General features: G+C 37.2%; 1 long non-coding RNA gene across 1 annotated transcript; it reads right to left on the bottom strand.

The window, feature by feature from the left end:
* Positions 1 to 2495: 2495 nt before the first annotated feature.
* On the bottom strand, positions 2496 to 12474 carry LOC103885512. The gene is made up of 3 exons (XR_648631.4): positions 11445 to 12474; positions 5377 to 5490; positions 2496 to 3497 (listed from the first exon to the last, which is right to left on the bottom strand). It is a non-coding gene; the product is annotated as an uncharacterized LOC103885512 (long non-coding RNA).
* Positions 12475 to 19915: the final 7441 nt, after the last annotated feature.

Raw genomic sequence — 19915 nt, 5'->3', positions numbered from 1 at the left:
TCTGACCAGACATTCTGCCCTCAGGCACTACATCATCCTGGGGATGATACCAAAATGTACTTCAGGGATATTTTCTTTCAATGTCATATGTTTCTTCATGGTCGGAATATCTTCACCAAACACACATTACTTTACAACTCTAATACAATGCATTTGCAAAATGAGATCATACACATAAAAGCATTTTGTTTTATAGCTTGTCATTTGCTGTACTTATATTAAATGCTAAAGCACTAGGAGATGCTCTTTATATTTAAAAAAACACAAAATTGTTTCATACATCAACATCTGTTTACTCAATCTTTGCTAGGGTAAGGGAAGTTGAAAATAAGACAGTCACATCTCCAGCATTTACTTACATTTTCTCCATAATGTGACTCGTGATTGCTTTGCAGATGGGGTCTGATTATCAAATTGTGCATCCTCCTAAACCCACTCATATCAATAGCAAGCACGTCAGACAATAACTAGTGAGTGGTGTCAGCGCCTCATCGTCAGAGATACTGCCGACAAGAAGCATTTGGGCCAAGAATAAGAATTACAAGTGTGTACATTTCTAGCTTTGCAATCAACATGGAAATTAGTCAGCTTATAGCTGCTGAGTGGTCTTATAGAGAGGGCTCCAGCTGCAGATGAAATGCCAAAGCGAGGATTATAAACAGAGCAGAGGCATTCATCGTTCCTTTTCAGCTGTTTGCAGCCTGAGAGCCTTGGCAGTGGGGTGGGGTTGGCAGGAGTTATTGAATTATTTCCAAAGCTGGAGGGGATCTTCAAGACCTTATTGACCTATTGTGAGGGACCTGAGGTTCAGAAAGGGACAGATGGGCGGTTATACAGCAAGGTAAAGGAGGAGTGAGGTGTCATGTGAGCCCAGCGTAGGGCTGCAGCCCTTGGCACTTTTTGTGTCATTGAATTCACAGATTTATTCATTCACTCATGCAAAAAGTGTATTTGTTTGGGCATTTACTTATTCAACAAATAACTAGTGAACATTGATAGTCTAATCTTCTCACTGCAGCCAGAGTAATCTTTTTAAAATGGAAACTTGATCATATTCCTTTTCTCCCTAAAAGACTCCAGTAGCCTCATATTGCTCACAGAATAAAATTCCAATGTGTTACCAAGACCCATGAGGCCAAGTGAGATTTGGCCCCTGACTGCTTCTTTCAGTTCACCTTGTATCACTTTCATCTCCCATCATCTCTATCACTACCTTCTAGCCACACATCTGGCTTTCTGTCCTGAAGTCAAGCTCATCCCTACCTTGCCTTAGGCATTTGTATCACAGTTCCCTTTGCCCAGAATGCTCTTGCAGGGCTCTCTCATGGCTGGCTTACTTTCACAGCTCAGCCTTTTTACAAAAGCCACCTTGTCAGAGGGACCTGCTTTTACTATGCTATCAAATTATACCCATCCTAGGTGGTTCTTCTACCACCTGTATTTTCCTGCTAGGACTTACTCCAGTCTACATGTATACTACCTGCCATTTGTTGGTTGCTGTCTTACCCATGAGTGTGTTCCCTTTGTGCCTGACTCAGCCATGCTCAGCAAATGTTTGTAGAGTGAGTGAGTGATCCTGCTAGGTGAGATGCTCTATCCTAGGCATTGGGGTTACAATGGTGAGTGTAACAGATGCCTGGCCCTGTGGCATTTATAGTCTAGGAAGAGTAATACAGAAAAATGTATACATCAAAACATCATTTGTTTATTCATATTTCAACCTTACTAGACCCACAGCTCCTTTTTAATAACAAATATTTCATGATGTTTTTCATATCCTGATATGAAGCTTATAAGTAATATAACCAACTTTGATGCGTACTTTGATAAAATCAACGTATTCATCAATGTTAGAAACAAGAGCTCGAAGTTGCAAGGAAAACAGGCACTCAAACAAAGGATTTCTGAGCAAGGCAAATTTACTTCTGCAGAAGGGTGCCACTTGCACTTTTGGCCTCTGCGAGAGCACACCAAACAAAGGACAGAGGGCGTTTTTATTCCTCATGCAGTCCCTATCCCCGAGTCCTTCCCGTATTAGCTAGGTTTGGACTGCACAATCTAGGCAGACCCTGATTGGCTGACTTATACATTTCCAATTAGGGTAAACGTTCCATCTGCAAGGGAGGCAGTGGGGAGGAGTGGTCCCTCTGCTACAGCACAAGGCATGTTCGGACATGTGTGAGCAAGTCAGGGTGCACAACAAGAGTGGGAGGGCTGCTTGCAGGTTAGAAACAAGAAAGTACAAGGAGGTGAGGCCTCTGAACCAAGGACAAGGACATTACTCAATTAAACCCTTTGAAGAGGAATTCACCATCTCTGGCAATTAATAAAATCATACTTTTTATAAAATCAAAATATAAAAAATAATACAAAAATATTGATTTATAATACAATTATATTATTTGATACCTTGATATAATATTCTACAACACATCTACTTTATCTTTTTTTTTTTTTTTTTTTTTTTTTGTGAGAGATGGGATCTCACTTTATTGACCAGACTGATCTCAAACTCCTGGGCTCAAGCAATCCTCCTGCCTTGGCCTCCCAAAGTGCTGAGATTACAGGCATGAGCCACCCTGCCCAACCACATCTACTTATAATGAACATGTTTAGATTTGAGAGAAATATGACAATAAGACAATATGTATCTGAATATAATCAATACTTTTTGTTGTAATTGTTTCAAAATGGAGGCTTAACATACACATTTAAATTCATAATGACTGTCACAGCTACAAGTGCCTACTGATATTGATGTATCATATAGCAAGACAAACAGTAAGAATGTCAATACCAATGACTGAATGATGACTGACTGCTTTATTGAAATAGTGAATAAGTCTTGATAAAGTTATGAAAAAAGTATGATCTTCCCTTGATTTACTTTATAGTTACATTCCTAGAAAATTTAGCAGAAAATCATGCAAAAACACCATTTGTTTACATGTAAAATTTACTTAGGTTCTAGGCTCAGATTATCGTAAACTATATTTTCCACCTCCTGAGGGCCTGGCAAGGTATTCAGAAAGTTTGGGGGATATAGGACAATTTTTCTTAGTATAGGTCTGATGAATTGCAAGATTTCTAACATCTCTGATCTCACTCAGTAAAAGCTAGTAGCATCGAACAGTTGTAATAACAAAAAGTTCCCCCTTGGGATGAAGCTATCCTTGTTGAGAATCACTGACCAAATTAAACAAATTTATATACTGATGGCCTGCCAGGTTCTAATCCTGTTTTTAAAAGAAAATGAAGGCCTTATTTCTGAGAGGATGAGTTAACAATGTTGACAGTGATGCCAGAGCATTTGGGAAACACTCAGGAGTGTAGATGGGTTGCAGAATGAACCTTAGTGTGACCCTTTGACAAACTTCCCATTCTGGCTTCCTTCCACTGTTCAGCAGAACCTGTGTGGGGTGTACATGGCAGATTCAGAACTCAGCTCCTTGGGATTAGTCCATTTGAAGAAGTGTCCTTCTCTACTGGAAAGTCTTCTGAAAATTAAAATGCAAGGTACTTAAAAGATACTAACATCACACAAACATTAGAAATGCATAGTAGACTAAGAAACACATACAAAAGATTATTTGAAAATTAAATATTTTTGTTAAGCTTCATAAAATATTTCCCAAGCTTGAATAGATATGTAGGAGGGAGAAAATGAAGTTGCAGAAAATTTAAATCCACAAAATAATTCAGCCTACAATTTCGAATCTATTTCAATTAATGAACAAATATTTATTAAATTCCATGTGTGTTTCTCTATACTACTCATTCTTTGTATTTTAATCTTGTTTTTCCCTTCACTAAATCATAAACTCTTCTGTGAAGAAACCAAACTTTCCCATTCTTCTGTAGCTTATATTGTACCCAGCATGACTCTTGACCCAGAGTAGAGATACATTATTTGCTTAGTCCAGTTGTTCTCAGAATACATCAGAATCACTGGAAGACAGAGTTTGATTCAGTAAATATAGTGGGGCCTGGGAATTTGCATTTCCGACAAGTTCCCAGGTTATGTTGCTGCTGATGATTCAGGGGCTACATTTTGAGAATCAATGACTTAAAGCATAACATTGTGGTAAAGAACTCCGGCTCTAAAACAAGATGGGCATAGGGTTGAATTCCAGCAGCACTACATATTAACTGTATCTCCTTGGGCCATTTACCTAATTTCAAAGCCTCAGTAACTCCTCATTAAATTAATGGGAATGATAATACTTATTTCATCAGTTTTGTGAGCACTATGTAAGTAACACACATTATGTGCTCAGCAGACATCAGTTACTTTTATGGAGCTTTCTCTACCCAGAAAGGGCTCTGGGTTACTTGGAGAAGATATTATTGCATGGTGTATATGATGAATAAGTATTATAATGGAGGAATTCTAGAAAACACTTCAACTTTGGGTTTAATGATTTTCCCATGGGTCTACCTGAATTAGGGAGGTCATTCAGAGGATTGTAATGTATGGTAGGTTGTAGAGGGGGGAAGTGAAGTACCCATTTAGTTGGTAATTATAATATTGCTGAAGGATTGCCTGTATTTATATGAAAACAACTCAATTTGCCTACAGCATAAAGTTGCTGTCTGGGAAGAAATGTAGTATTCAAACAGCCTGTAATCAAAAGAGCTACTCCACACCTGGGAAAAGCATCTTGGTAATTTTGTGAGTAGGACAAGAGCGGAAATCAACAAATGCTTTTCTTTACAGCAGCAACAATGATAGTAATTTTAAACAGCTACTTGTTTTTTCATTTTTTCTTCATTGTGATGATTCCTTTGTTTGTCACTGAGCATAGGAAGTTGCAAGGTTTGAGAATATAGCTTGTGTCCTCATGAGATAAAGGAATCAGGCCCTTTCAGAGAAAGGCTTGTATGCTCTGAATATGATACTCACAGTAAATTACCAGTTAGCCCTAGAATGAGCCATCCGGATTACAGTCTCATGTGGCTGGGGAAGAATTTAGGGTGGTCAAGTCTCCCCTGCCCTCTTCTGCTGTTTGAATGCCTTCTAATGATTTCCTTCCAAGCTGTCCAATGTATTCTTTAATGCTGCTACTGTCATGTGACTCATCTCCAAAAGAAGTTTAATCTGACCTTGACTGGATTTTACTGTAAGAAATTTCTTTACATTGAGCTGAAAACGGAATAATCTCTTCAGATATATAAAAGCAGCTACTGCGGCCTACCTGATTCTTTTCTTCTCTTGACAAATGTTTTCATGACATTGAAGACAATTACTTTAGTAGTTTAGATATAGGGTAACTTTGGGTTTTAGTTCTAGAATATATCATTTATATTTTTTTTTAGTTGACATCCAAAGAAGTTAAGAGCTCAGGCAAACATCACCTAGATGTGACTAATATTTACCTCCCTCTTATTGTCTTCATTTTTTCTCTGTCCTTTCCATTTAGGTTTCTGGTAGGCTCTGGAATGGAGGCTGTAGCATTCTTGGAGGCATCCGTATTGGATAGATTTATTCACCTATTCATTTATCAAAGGAATAATTATTCCTGAACATATTTCGTGTACATAGATTATGTTGAGGGCTCTGGGTCTATAAAGATAATAACAAAACTCAGGAGGCAATTTGCTTTTATTTGTATATTAACTTGATATCACTAAAAGTGTCTCTCTTGAGCTTCTTCATTGTTCAGTGGGAATGACTGATTATTAACAGCTGTCATGAGTACTGTAGAAAAGGACTTCTATCCTCATTTCGGTGTTCAGCGTATATGTGTGTGGACCCTATTCTAGGCCCTTGAGGAGTCCATAAATATGTTACAGGTAGTTAGATGGCATGAGCGGGGCAGGAGAGGGCCCAACCCACTGGGAATATCAGGTGATGGTTCAATAATTATCACACTACATCTCTAAAGCCAGGGAGAAGACATTTCCTGATGATCCATAGCTATTAACATTAAAGCATGAATTGAATATGGATGCCAGGGAGAAAATGCACTTCTGGGCATGTGCACTTCCTGGGCATGTGCATTAAGAGACAAGATGATGAAGTATGACCTTCCGAGTGCACTCCACTAGGAAAAAGGAAGAAAGCCTCAGACGGGCATGCGTACAACTTCCTAAACACACTGCCCCTGCTCAATTCTTAAGGGTAAGGAGGGCACTGAGCATGTGGGAAGCCCATCCTAAAGGAAGAATCATGGAAAACAGGTGAGCTTAGAAAGCCCTAGGATCCAGGTTAAATGCTCGTTTTTCTCTCTTTGACCTTCAGGAGCCCTCTTGGATCTCTTCCAGGTGAACCTTCTTTTCTTTCATGTTCTAAAGCCATTTTAAATAAACTTCCACTCCTGCTCTGAAACTTGCCTCAGTCTCTTTTTCTGTTTTATGCCCCTCAAATTCTTTTTTTCTGGGGAGGCAGGGACTAAAGTTGCTGCAGAGGCCTACAGATATGCCACTGGTAACTTGGGGTAACTCAGATCCCTTCCACCAGTAACGAATATATACCAAATAATACTAGACAGGGGAAGTGCTGTGGAGGAGAGAAGAAGGAGGTCACCATGGCCTGAGAATCCTTTATGAAAGAAATATACCTCGAATTTGCATGGGTAGATGCAAAAAAGGATGACATTTCATGCAAAAAGAGGAGCAAAAACAAAGGTATAGAGAAAGGAAAAACCTATGTTCTATTTGGCGACAAGGAAGAAATTAATAGACAATTTTTCTAGAAGAAATGGTCAAGGAGAGGCTTAATGAATAGGAATGATATCAAACTAGAGTCAGGATGTCCAGAGAAGCTTTTGTGTAGTTCTAGTAACTGTAAAAACTAGCAATAAGATATAACAGGTTCTTCTCATTTTGCCACTAACTTTTGGCAAGAGAGACAAAGGCCTTGTTTATATCAGATGTGGCTAAATTCCAAGCCAATATATGCAAGTTCACATTGTAAGTATAGAAAGCAATTTACACAAAATAACATGAATCTAATGCCATGGCTGTTTTCAGAGCATCACTCTAAGAGTATCTGCTAAAATAACAGTGCACATAAATGAAAATATGCTAGAATGTTAAAAAGTCTGTCATGTAATGTTGAGCTTTTACTGCAAGACAGCAAGTCTGAAGTGTCCCTGGGGCATGTATTCTCAATTGGGGCAATATTGACACCAAGGAGGCAAAAATTAATTCTTGGTGGTGAGAAGGGGATCCTACTGTTTATGTGTAACGTACAGCTGTACATACCATATATAAATAGATACACAATATATCTATGATATTAATATTTCATAGGGAAACAATTGGGGGAAAAAGTCTAAAGCGTTCCTTAGGAGGGGATAATGAGGAAGAAAAGATTGAAAAACAAGGCCCTAGAGAAAAGCCAGGTGGTGTAATCCATATTAGGCATATGTCAGCACTGGGTGCATTCTTGGAGCTCCTAAGAATAAGCCAACCTGGATGTTTGCTGTGGCTACTCTTTGTTGTGAGGGCATCATATTCCTCTGTTTTTATAGCTGACCTCTTCTGGTTGACATACTACTTTTTTAGGTTTCTTAACTCTAGTGTCATATCTGGTTTGTTGATAAGAAGTCAAGATGACTTTACATCCTTTTGCTCTAATCTGTTTTTTATTGTTTAGCTTTCAGCAGACAGTGTTGCTTACATCTGGGTTGTAAGACCTCTTCACGATATTCCTCTAGGAATCTCACTACAATGACATAACTTCTGAGCCTTCTCGGGAAGCATGGTTGGAGGGCCATTACGTTCTCAATGTGTGAATTGTGCACCACAAACAGATTATAGGCCTCCACTCATAACCACTGAGTCATTTGTGATGGTAGGCCTGGGGAATCTGTATTTTTAATCAGCATTTTAAGTGATTCTCATGGCTGCTCAAGTTCTGTTTTAAAAGGAGTGCTCTGAGGCAGCTCTTGAAGCAAGATTTTCCTATTGCAGGAAGAATGATGGGACCTTCTTAGGTCATGATTGAACCAGTGGACCCTAGTCTCTATAGAAACTGTATTTTTGTATTTAATGTGAATTCTTCAGTATGTCAATATTTATCCTCAAGAATTACTGGCAAAGTTATAGGGCAAAAGATTTGTTGTCATAAAATCTATCACCACATTTCATTCCAAAATATATAAATGTCTCTAAGCAAATGTATCCTTCAACTAGATGGAGAAGTCCTTTTAACACTGTAACTTTGAAAAATTATGTTGGAATGATAGAAAAACTTCTGGGCCAGGCGTCTGAAATTTAAACACCAGCTCTGTAACTAGCCTGACTCTGCCCTTAAGCAACTAGTTGAGCAGCTTTGGGCTATAGTCACCAAATCGGTTAAAGCAGGATAAAAACTTCCCTAATTATTTGGCAGGATATTTGGATATTCAAAGTAAGGAACTGTCACTAAGGTATCATGAGAAAGTAAAAGGAATTTACAAGAATATAACATACAATTATTATTAAAAACTGACTCCCAGATGTAACCATGCTTGTGATAGGTAAAATAATTTTTCCCATGTTGTTCTACGCTAATGGTGATGGGTCTGAAAAATTTTGAGTTGAAGATGATTTAAAGAGGAAGAGATTAGACATTGTAAGTAATCACTGAAAGTGAATGTATGAGCATGAATGTAAAATGATACCCCTAGAATTTCCCAGGAACCAAGAGTGAAATTTAAGCAACAGAAAATATCAGTAGAAAGAATCATCTCACAGAACACAAATTTATGTCAAGAAGGAAATAGAAGTATGTTGCTCCTTCTCAAAAGGAAGGACTTTACAAAAACATTAATAACATGTCTATCATGCAGCCTTCTTTACCAAAGGGGGAAATTATTTCTTTATAGATCTTCTTTTGAAGTCGCAAAAATGGGTGCTAGCAGTTTCAAGCAATATGTTTTGCTAACTTACCAATCCTATTAAAACTAGCAAAACTACTTGTTGATATATTGAGCAAAAGTTCTTGGTAGGGGTCTTATGGTTGCCACTGGGTCGTGTGCCCATCTCCAAGACAGTTGTCATGACTGGAGAATGTGGTGCTCCAGTCTGGTAGGCAAGGTCATTGTTAATCATGGTTTTGGGAGTGGGGTTAATTCCACCTGTACTATATGATCTGTGAGTGCTAGAGAGTGACTACTAAAAGGAAAAGCAGGGGTTTGCTAACGGAAGAAAGGGGACTGGTTAATGAGATAGCACAGACATGGGATTCTACTTCAACCATTTATCCTTGCTGGAAGTAATACCTTATCCTATAAAAATTTCTGTAGAACTTGACAGCTTTTTTCCAACTCCCTTCCTATTAAAAATTACTATTATTAATATCTGTATACACATCTCATGTCCCTACTAACCTTAAGATCCTCAAGACTAAGTGGAAGCTCCTACTCATCATTCTATTTACTACCCTGCCTTGCAGGATGTTTTGTTTATTTTCTACCCACTGTGGAAATAAAAACAGGGCATTTAACCTTCCTGGACCTGATTTTTAAAAAGGACATATTGTAATAGGGCATTTTTAAGCCCCCTCTAGTGTCAAAATCATTCAGTTCTACTACAGAATCAAATAGTTGTTGAGTGGATGACTGACTGCAATAAGGAGGAAATGCAAAAACTGTTGTACTTTGGATTTGCTTGGATATGCTTCAGGAATGTCAATTACAGACTAAGTCAAACACCCAAATCCAGTAGCTCAGAATGTTCAATTTAAATATGATCTGATAGAGTATTTTTTCCTCACTCTGGTTTTCTACACATGGAATGCATAGTATTTGAAATTGTTTTCCAGTTTGCTGCTTTCATGTGGGAGGATGCGAAGAGGCTGTGTTTCATGGAAAGAAAGTGAATCAGAGCTTATTTTGTTAGTTCATATGAAATGAAAAGCCTTAATGTAAATGAGTTATTAAACCCAGAGAACCTGAGTAAAAATAAAAATGAGATATATAAATGATTGGAAACAAATAATAACTACTGGCCTTAATTGAGTACTTACCAGATGTTAGGCACTATACTATGTGAGTATATGCTTCAGCTTATTTAATTTTATAGTGATCCTATGAACTAGGTCTGTTATTCCCATTGGACAAAATTGAAAACAAGAATGAATTATGAATTTTCAAATTTTCAAAGAGATTAAATGGTTTGCCCAGAGGAGACACAGAAGCAGAGCAAGTGGTTCTGGTAGGACCCAAACACTCACACTACTATATTGTGTTCAGAGATACACTACATCAATGTGTGTTATTTCTTCCCACAGATTCCCATACACAGGTGTTTTGCTCAGATTTGAAAAAATTATCTTTCTGTCACTTACATATTTTTCTAGAGATGAAGGATCAGATTATTTACATAATTCATGTGGCTTGTCAAGGAGTACACAATGACCACAGTAGTCAGTGAGCCTGTGTTTACATGACTAGGTGATTTTAAAGAATCCTAAAATCTCATGGTTGCAAGAAATTCTATCAGCCATTTGGTACCAGCACTCCCACAAACTGATGCTTGGTTTTGCTGTGATTTTGAATGCAACACTGATATGGTTTGGCTGTGTCCCCACCCAAATCTCATCTTGAACTGTAGTTCCCATAATCCCCATGTGTCCTGAGAGGGACCTGGTGGGAGGTAATTGAATCATGGGAGCAGTTACCTCCAGGCTGTTTTCGTGATAGAGACTGAGTTCTCATGAGATCTGATGGTTTCATAAGGGGCTTTCCCCCAACTTTTGTCTACATTTCTCCTTGCTGCCACCATGTGAAGAAAGACATGTTTGCTTTCCCCTCTACCATGCCTGTAAGTTTCCTGAGGCCTCCCTAGCCATGCTAAACTGTGAATCAATTAAACCTCTTTCCTTTAAAAATTACCCAGTTTGGGCTATGTCTTTATTAGCAGCATGAGAACAGACTAATACAGACATTATAGAAGTTAAAAACAGTACATGACACAACCTAATGCTGACATTTTAAAGGCAATGGGATTATCTGCCCAGAGTGATCAGCATATGCTTTGGTTGGATCTGTGTGCTGCCAAGGAAAAAGTATCCATTTGGGAATGATAGGCCATCTGGATTTGCAATGGCTCTTTCACAGTAGAAGGCCAGGGCAGGACTCCACCCTAGAACCTGGTATCATCCATCTCTGTATTCAAGTGTTTACACCAATTACTGTAAAAACAAACCAGGCAATTAGCTACATGTATGTGAGTATGTGTGTGTATGGGTAAACATTGAAATAAGGTGATCATAATCAGGCCACAGTAGCCAAATCATAGGAAGACTCAGATGCACATAGGAATGAAGGAACAGCGCTCAAGACAGTACACATTTTGCTAAATAGTGAATTAAATATAGTGGATCACTTAAAATGTTTTTAAAATCAATATTGGTATAGTATTCTTAAACAAATCTGTAGATTTCTTTGTGATGATAGCAAATTGCATGGAACATGGCATGAATAGTTAGCATCTAACCTGAAAGCAGAGCTTACCTCTGTGTTTCCTATCCTGGGGTGTTTTCACCTGTGTCTCTCTGACCAGATTTCTTGAACCCACAGTAGTCTCCCAACATTTTCTACTTTCACACCTGCATACACGCAAGGTGAAGAGAGAAAGTCAAATGATAATCGCTTTTTATTATGGCCCTGGTGGCTAGATGTTGCAGCCAAGGTGCCTCTGTGCATTTCTGGACATCTGAGATGTGTTATATCTGACTTCTCAGCTTCCCAGTTAGCTATTTTCTGTGCCCCTTGTGCAATTATATATTTGTTTCTTCAAATCAGAGAAAACAGAAGGAACTCCTTGACCTTTTTCTACTTATCATTCCACAGAGAGTAATAGAAAATATAAACATAATGGAATGAAGCATCTCATTATGTAGATTCCCCTTACGTTTGCCCCAAACTCATTGATGCTGGGTCTTATGAAAGATGACAGGAGTGAAAACTGAAGAGTCAGTTACTGTTTGACAAAGTCATCATCCTCAGCAGGCTTGGTCAGATCAGCTGTCACATCATTAGCCAAGAATTGGACAGTCTTCATGAATGCTTTTTAATTCATTAGCACTAAGTGGCATGATTGATTTACAAGTATGAATGATTTGCCACTTTTATCAAAGGGTCACGGGAGAGCGGCATCTGTTGAGGATATTTAAGTTCTACAGATCCTAGTGGCCAATTTATTTATGAACATCTAACTCTAACTTGTTATCTTGTTTCCTTTAAAGCACTATTATTTTAGTAATAGCTTTTCAAGGAAAGCAAATTTACTTAAAAAGGGGGTGGTATATTTAATATTTAGAAAATATATGTTCTGTATTACCTATATATTGTGTGAAACACACGTGGTAATTTGTATCATATAACTATTATTACCTTGTTACCCAGTATATTATTTTGTCATACAATTTTTCTGGATAGTTTGTTATCTACAGATACATAAATAGTAAGATCTTAGTTTTAAAAATAATGTGTTATAAAGCAAGTCTGCCGGGCACAGTGGCTCATGCCTGCAATCTTAGCACTTTGGGACGTTGAGGTGGGCAGATCCCCTGAGGTCAGGAGTTCAAGACCAGCCTGGCCAACATGGTGAAACCCCATTGCTGCTAAAAATACAAAAAATTAGCCGGGTGTGATGGCATGTGTCTGTAGTTCCAGCTACTCAGGAAGCTGAGGCAGGAGAATCCCTTGAACCAGGGAGGCAGAGGTTGCAGTGAGCCGAGATTGCGTGATTGCACTCCAGCCTGGGAGACAAGAGTGAAACTGCATCTCAAAATATATGTGTATATATAAAGCAAGTCTAGATCATTATATTTGTGTGTATACGTGCATATCCATACATATGATACTTCTGCTTCTTGTCTGCTCTACTAAGTTGTCATCTGTTTACTGTGCTAACAGGAAGCTGCCCTCTAAAGATGCTCCTAAACTGACAGACAATAGCCTTTCAGCATCCCAGATCCAGCCCAGGTGGCCTAGGCTTAACTTCAGTGAGACATAATGGTATGACTTTATCATTGCAATGAAGAGAAATTATGTCCACATAATGATACCATACTCACTCTCAAAAACAAATGAGCTATTCCTTACCAGATGAATCTGCATTTCTGTAAAAGGAGAGAACAAAGATGTAAAGTTTGATAATGTCTTTCAAAAATATCCAGGAAAGAAGGTGCTGTACCACATGAAGTTTATCTAGTAAGCATATCAAAGTATTTGCTCACTTATTCATTCACTTGACAAATATTGATAGAGCATATATTTTGTGCCATGCACGCTATGCTGAGCTCCTGTGATATGACAGTGAACAAGATATCTTTACCCAGCTGCCAACTTAATGCAAACAATTAGCAAATTCACCACTAAATCATCAATTAGGCTGCGACAAGTGCAAAGAGGAAAATAAGTAGGAGTAAAGGAGGTATATTTAAACTGGGACTAAAGCCAGTCATGAATAGACCCAGGGGGAAAATATTCTAGAAATGGTGGTGGGGGAAGTGGGCCGTTTAAAGACACTGAATAAAAATCTGATAATAAATATGTCAGGCGGACAGAGCAGGATAAAGAGCGTCAGGACCTAAACTGGGAGAGGCAGGTAAGCTCAGGTCACACAGGGCCTTGTTAACCACAATATAAAGTTTTTATAGTAATTGAAGTTCAAAGAACTTTTCCTGTGCAATTCATATGCCAGTTCTTTTGTTTTTTTCTTCTCTTATTTCACTGGTTCTTCTAGTATCATGTAAAAGTGAAGTAGCAGTAGAGTTCATCTTTTATTAGCTTTCAAGGGATGTTTCTAAAATGTCATTAAATAAATTTTTTCCAGTTTTTTCATTGATATTCCTTGACAGGTAAAGAAAATTAATTTCTATTTTTAAATGTTAATAATTTTCTTCATAAATAGTTTTGGACTATATTGAATGCTTATTCTCATCTATTGAAATGATTAGATGTTTTTCTAATGTTTAAATGATACATCTTATCTATTGATGTGGTATATTTAATAATAAACTTTGATTTTAAACAATCTGTCCACTCTTGAGAAAATTCCTACTTTTTCATGACATGTGTATTTTAACATGCTGCTAAATTATGTCTAACTATCATTTTATTTATCTTTTGCAACCTCTGTTTTTAAGAGGTATTGGTCTGTAATTGTCTTACACTGTCCTTTTTGTTTTGGAATCGAGATTCTTAAAGTCATGGAGTCTCATAAAATGAGTTGAGTAGCTTGCCTTCTTTTTCTGTTTTCTGAAACAATTATAAAATTTGACAACCTAACTCTATGGGTTTGTAATCTGCTATAGAGGGACCCTTTTATAAATATATCTGTTTATTGCTTATTTGTTCATATAGGTTTGGTTATTCATCGTTTTCTTAAAAATTATCAGTTTTTTCAAAATTACTGACATAAAATTATTTTTAAAGTCGGTATGGACATTAAAAGTGGTATACTTATTTGTTCTTCAAGAGTTTGTTGTTTAATCTTCATATATTTACATAGTTTCCAAAGTTCCTCCTGTTATTGATTTCTAGTATTATTCTATTTCCATTTCCAACTGGAAAGATACTTGATATTATTTCAATTTTTAAAAATTGATAAGATTTGTTTTGTGGCCTCACATGTGATCTATCCTGGAGAATATTTCACGTGCTGATGAGAAGAATGTGTATTCTGCAGCTTTGTGGTGGCATGTTCTGCGAATAACTGCTAGGTCCATTGGATCTGAAGTAAAATTTAGATCTGTTTCTTTATTTTCTGTCAGAGTGATCTGTCCAGGGCTAAAAGTGAAGTGTTCAAGAGCCCTACTAATATTTTGTTTCAGTCAGTCTCTCTCTTTAAATCTAATAATATTTGATCTATTTATCTGGGATCTCTGGTGTTAAATGCACATGTATTTACAGTGTTGTACCCCACTTGCTGAATTGACCCCTTTGTCATTATGCAATGACCATTTGTGTCTCTTTTTTACAGTTGTTGATTTGAAGTCTATTTTATATAAGTGTAGCTACTTTGCTTCCTTTTCGGTTCCATTTGCATGGAATATCATTTTCCATTTCTATACTTTCTGTTTATGTGTGTCTCCTTACAGGTAAAGTGAGTCACTGGTAGGCAGCATATAGTTGGATGTTTGTTTGTTTGTTTCGTTCAGCCAATCTGTATCTTTTAATTTAATCCATTTACATTCAAGGTTATTATTGATAGGTTAGTACTTACTCTTGCCATACTGTTAATTATTGTCTGGTTATTTTGAAGATCTTTTGTTCCTGGCTTCCTCTTGTGCTGTTTAGCTTTGCAGTTCGGTGATTTTCTGTATTGATACACTTCGATTTAGTTCTCTTTCTCATGTGTGTCTACTTTAATTTTTTTCTCTTCTTGTTATAACAGGAATTACAAAAAATGTCTTTTAGTTATAGAAGACAATTTTGAGCTTCCCGCAACTTAACTTTGGTCACATAGTCACATAGACTCTTTTTTTTTTTTTTTTTTTTGAGATAGAGTCTCCCTCTGTCACCCAGGCTGGAGTGCAATGGCGCGATCTCGGCTCACTGCAAGTTCCGCCTTCCTGGTTCACGCCATTCTCCTGCCTCAGCCTCCCGAGTAGCTGGGACTACAGGCATCTGCCACCACGCCTGGCTAATTTTTTGTATTTTTTAGTAGAGACGGGGTTTCACCATGTTACCCAGGATGGTCTCGATCTCCTGACCTTGTGATCTGCCCACCTTGGACTCCCAAAGTGCTGGGATTACAGGTGTGAGCCACCACGCCTGGCCAGTCACATAGACTTTTATACCCTACCTCCACAATTTGTAATTTTGTGGCCTTAATTTATATCTTTTTATATCATGTCCTCCTTAACAACTTATTGTAGCTATGGTTATTACTATTTTCACTCTTAACCTTTGTACTGAGATTTGAAAGACTATACACCATCACTGCATTAACTAACTGTTCTAACTTTGATTACAAGTTTACTTCTGCCACTGTTTTATACTTCCATATGATTTTTTTATTGTATTTATTTATTTATTTTTGAGACAGAGTTTCATTCTGTCTCCCAGGCTGGAGTGCAGTGGCACCATCTCAGCTCACTGCACCTCCACCTCACGGGTTCAAGCAGTTCTCCTGCCTCAGCCTCCTGAGTAGCTGGGATTACAGGCACATGCCACCACACCCGGCTAATTTTTGTAGTTTTACTAGAGACGGGGTTTCACCATGTTGGTCAGGCTGGTCTTGAATTCCTGACCTGCCCACCTCGGCCTCCCAAAGTGCTAGGATTACAGGTGTGAGCCACCGTGCCTGGCCTATATGATTTTTAAAATTTTTTATTTTTTAATTTATTGGGTATATAGAAGGTGTATGTATTTATGGGGCACATGAGATGTTTTGATATAGGCATTCAGTGTCTAATATTCACATCAGGGTAAGTGGGGTATCCATCACCTCAAGCTTTTACCATTTCTTTGTGTTACAAACATTCCAATTATACTCTTCTAGTTAATTTAAACGTACAATAAATCATTGTTTGAAGTCATCGAGTTTTGCTATCAAATACTAGATATTATTAATTCCCATGAACTATATTTTGTACCTATTAACCATCCCCATTACTCCCCCTAACCCCCTACCACTACCCTTCCCAGCTTTTGGTAATTCTACTCTCTATCTCCATAAGTTCAGTTGTTTCCATTTTTAGCTTCCATAAATGAGTGAGAACATGCGAGTGTATCTTCCTGTGCCTATCTTGTTTCACTTAACCTAATGTCCTCCAGTTCCATCAGTGTTGTTGTAAATAACAGAATCCCGTTCATTTTTAGGCTGAATAGTACTCCATTGTATATATGTACCACCTTATTAATCTATTAATGGACACTTAGATTGTTTCCAAATCTTGCCTATTGTCAATAGTGCTACAGTAAACATAGGGGTGCAGATATCTTTTTGATATACTATTTTTCTTTCTTTTGGGTATATAGCTAGCAATGGGATTGCTGGATCCTGTGGTAGTTCTAGTTTCAGTTTTGTGTGGAATCTTCAAACTGTTCTCCATAGTGGTTGTACTTATTTACATTCCCACCAACAGTGTATGAGGGTTCCCTTTTCTCCATATCCTCTCCAGCATTTGTCATTCACTGTCTTTTAGATAAAAGCCATTTTAATGTGGGTGAGATGATATCTCACTGGAGTTTTGGTTTGCATTTCTCTGATGATCAATGATATTGAGTGCCTTTTCATATACTTGTTTGCCATTTGTATATCTGTTTATGATAAATGTCTGTTCAGACCTTATGTCCATTTCTGATTATTAGATTTTTTCCTATTGAGTTTGAGTTCTTTATATCTTCTAGTTATTAATCTCTTGTCAGATAGATAGTTTGAAAATATTTTTTCCCATTCTGTGGGTTGTCTCTTTATTGATTGTGTCCTTTACTGTGCAGAAGCTTTTTAATTTGATGTGATTCTGTTTGTCCATTTTTGCTTTAGTTGCCTGTGCTTGTGAAGGTCTTCGCCCAAACCTATGTCTTAGAGAGTTTCCCCAATGTTTTTCTGTAGTAGTTTTAGGTCTTAGATTTAAGGCTGTAATCCCTTGTGATTTGATTTTGGATATGGAAGAGATAGGAGTCTAGTTTCATTCTTCTGCATATGGATATCCAGTTTTCCCAGCACCATTTATTAAACAGAAGTCCTTTCTCCAATGTGTGTTCTTGTCCCCGTTGTAAACAATGCATTCATTTTAAATGGATGAATTTGTTTCTGAGTTATCCATTCTGTTACAGTGGTCTGTGTGTCTGTTGTGACACCAGTTTCATGCTATTTGGGTCACTGTAGCTCTGTAGTGTAATTTGACGTCAGGTAATGTGATTCTCCCAATTTTGTTATTTTGTTCAGGATGGCTTTGGCTACTCAGAGTCTTTTGTGGGTCCATACACATTGTAGGATTATCTTCTATTCCTGTGAAGAATGTTGTTAGTATTTTGATAGGGAGGGATTGCAATGAATCTAAAAATTGTTTGGGGTAATGTGGACAGCATTGATTCTTCCAATTCACGAACATGGAATGTCTTTCAATTTTTTAGTGTCTTCAATTTCTTTTGTCAGGCATTTTATAGTCTCCATTGTAGAGATTTTCACTTCTTTGGTTAGGTTAGTTCCTAGGTATTTTATTTTATTTGTGGTTGTTTTAAGTGGGATTACTTTTTAGTTCTTTTTCAGATTGTTCACTGTTGGCCTATAGAAATGCTACTGATTTTTGCGTGTTGATTTTGTATCCTGAAACTTTGCTGAATTTATCAGTTCTAATAGTATTTTTAGTGGAGTATTTAGATTTTTCCAAACATAAGATCATATCATCTGCAAGCAAGGATAATTTTACTTGTTCATTTCCAATTTGGATTCCCTTTATATCTTTCTCTAATCTGATTGCTCTGGCTATGACTTCCAGTACTGTGTTGAATAACTGGTAAAAGTGAGCATCTCTGTCTTATTCCAGATTTTAGGAGAAAGGCTTCAGTTTTTCCCCATTCAGCATAATATTACCTGTTAGTCTATCCATATATATATAATATGTTGCTATATAATATATACGACATGTTGAGGTATATTTATTGTGTTGAGGTATGTTGCTTCTATACCCAGTTTACTGAGAGTTTGTATCATGTAGAGATGTTAACTTTTATGTTTTTACAAAAAAACATAAACCATAAAACCAACTAGTTTTCTACCATCACTTGAAATGATTTTATGGTTTTTGTCCTTTATTCTGTTGATATGATGTATCACATTGATTGATTTGCATACAAGTCACCCTTGTATCCCTGGGATAAGTCCCACTTGGTCATGATGAATTATCTTATATTGTGTTGTTCAATTCCATTTGCTAGTATTTTGTTGAGGATTTTTGCATCAGTGTTCATCAGAGACACTGACCTTTGTTTTCTATTTTTGATATGTCATTTTATTTTTTTGATATAATGGTAATATTGGCCTTATGTAATTAGTTTGGAAGTATTTCCTCTTCCTCTATTTGTTGAAATTGTTAATAGGATTGACATTACTTTTTCTTTGTTGATTTGCATATGTTGAACTAGCCTTGCATCCCAGGGATGAAGCAGACTTGATCATGGTGGATAAAGTTTTGATGTGCTGCTGGATTCGGTTTGCCATTATTTTATTGAGGATTTTCGCATCGATGTTCATCAGGGATATTGGTCTAAAATTCTCTTTTTTTGTTGTATCTCTTCCAGGCTTTGGTATCAGGATGATGTTGACCTCATAAAATGAATTAGGGAGGATTCCCTCTTTTTCTATTGATTGGAATAGTTTCAGAAGGAATGGTACCAGCTCCTCTTTGTACCTCTGGTAGAATTCGGCTGTGAATCCGTCTGGTCCTGGACTTTTTTTGGTTGGTAAGCTATTAATTATTGTCTTAATTTCAGAGCTTGTCATTGGTCTATTCACAGATTCAACTCCTTCCTCATTGAGTCTTGGGAGGGTGTATGTGTCCAGGAATTTATTAATTTCTTCTAGATTTTCTAGTTTATTTGCATAGAGGTGTTTATAGTATTCTCTGATAGTAGTTTGTATTTCTGTGGGATCAGTAGTGATATCTCCTTTATCAATGCTTATTGTGTCCATCTGATTCTTCTTTCTTTTCTTCTGTCTTGCTAGCAGTCTGTCAATTTTGTTGATCTTTTCAGAAAAACAGCTCCCAGCTTCATTGATTTTTTGAAGGGTTTTTTGTGTCTCTGTCTCTTTCAGTTCTGCTCTGATCTTAGTTGTTTCTTGCCTTCTGCTAGCTTTTCAATTTGTTTGCTCTTGTTTCTCTAGTTTTTTTAATTGTTATGTTAGGGTGTCGATTTTAGATCTTTTCTGCTTTCTCTTGTGGGCATTTAGTGCTATAAATTTCCCACTACACACTGCCTTAAATGTGTCCCAGAGATTCTGGTACATTGTGTCTCTGTTCTTA

The sequence above is a fragment of the Papio anubis genome, chromosome 5, assembly GCF_008728515.1.
Source record: "Papio anubis isolate 15944 chromosome 5, Panubis1.0, whole genome shotgun sequence".
Classification (NCBI taxonomy): Eukaryota; Metazoa; Chordata; class Mammalia; order Primates; family Cercopithecidae; genus Papio; species Papio anubis.
The sequence above is the reverse complement of the archived record's forward strand: the minus strand, read 5'-3'. Positions and strand labels throughout refer to the sequence as shown.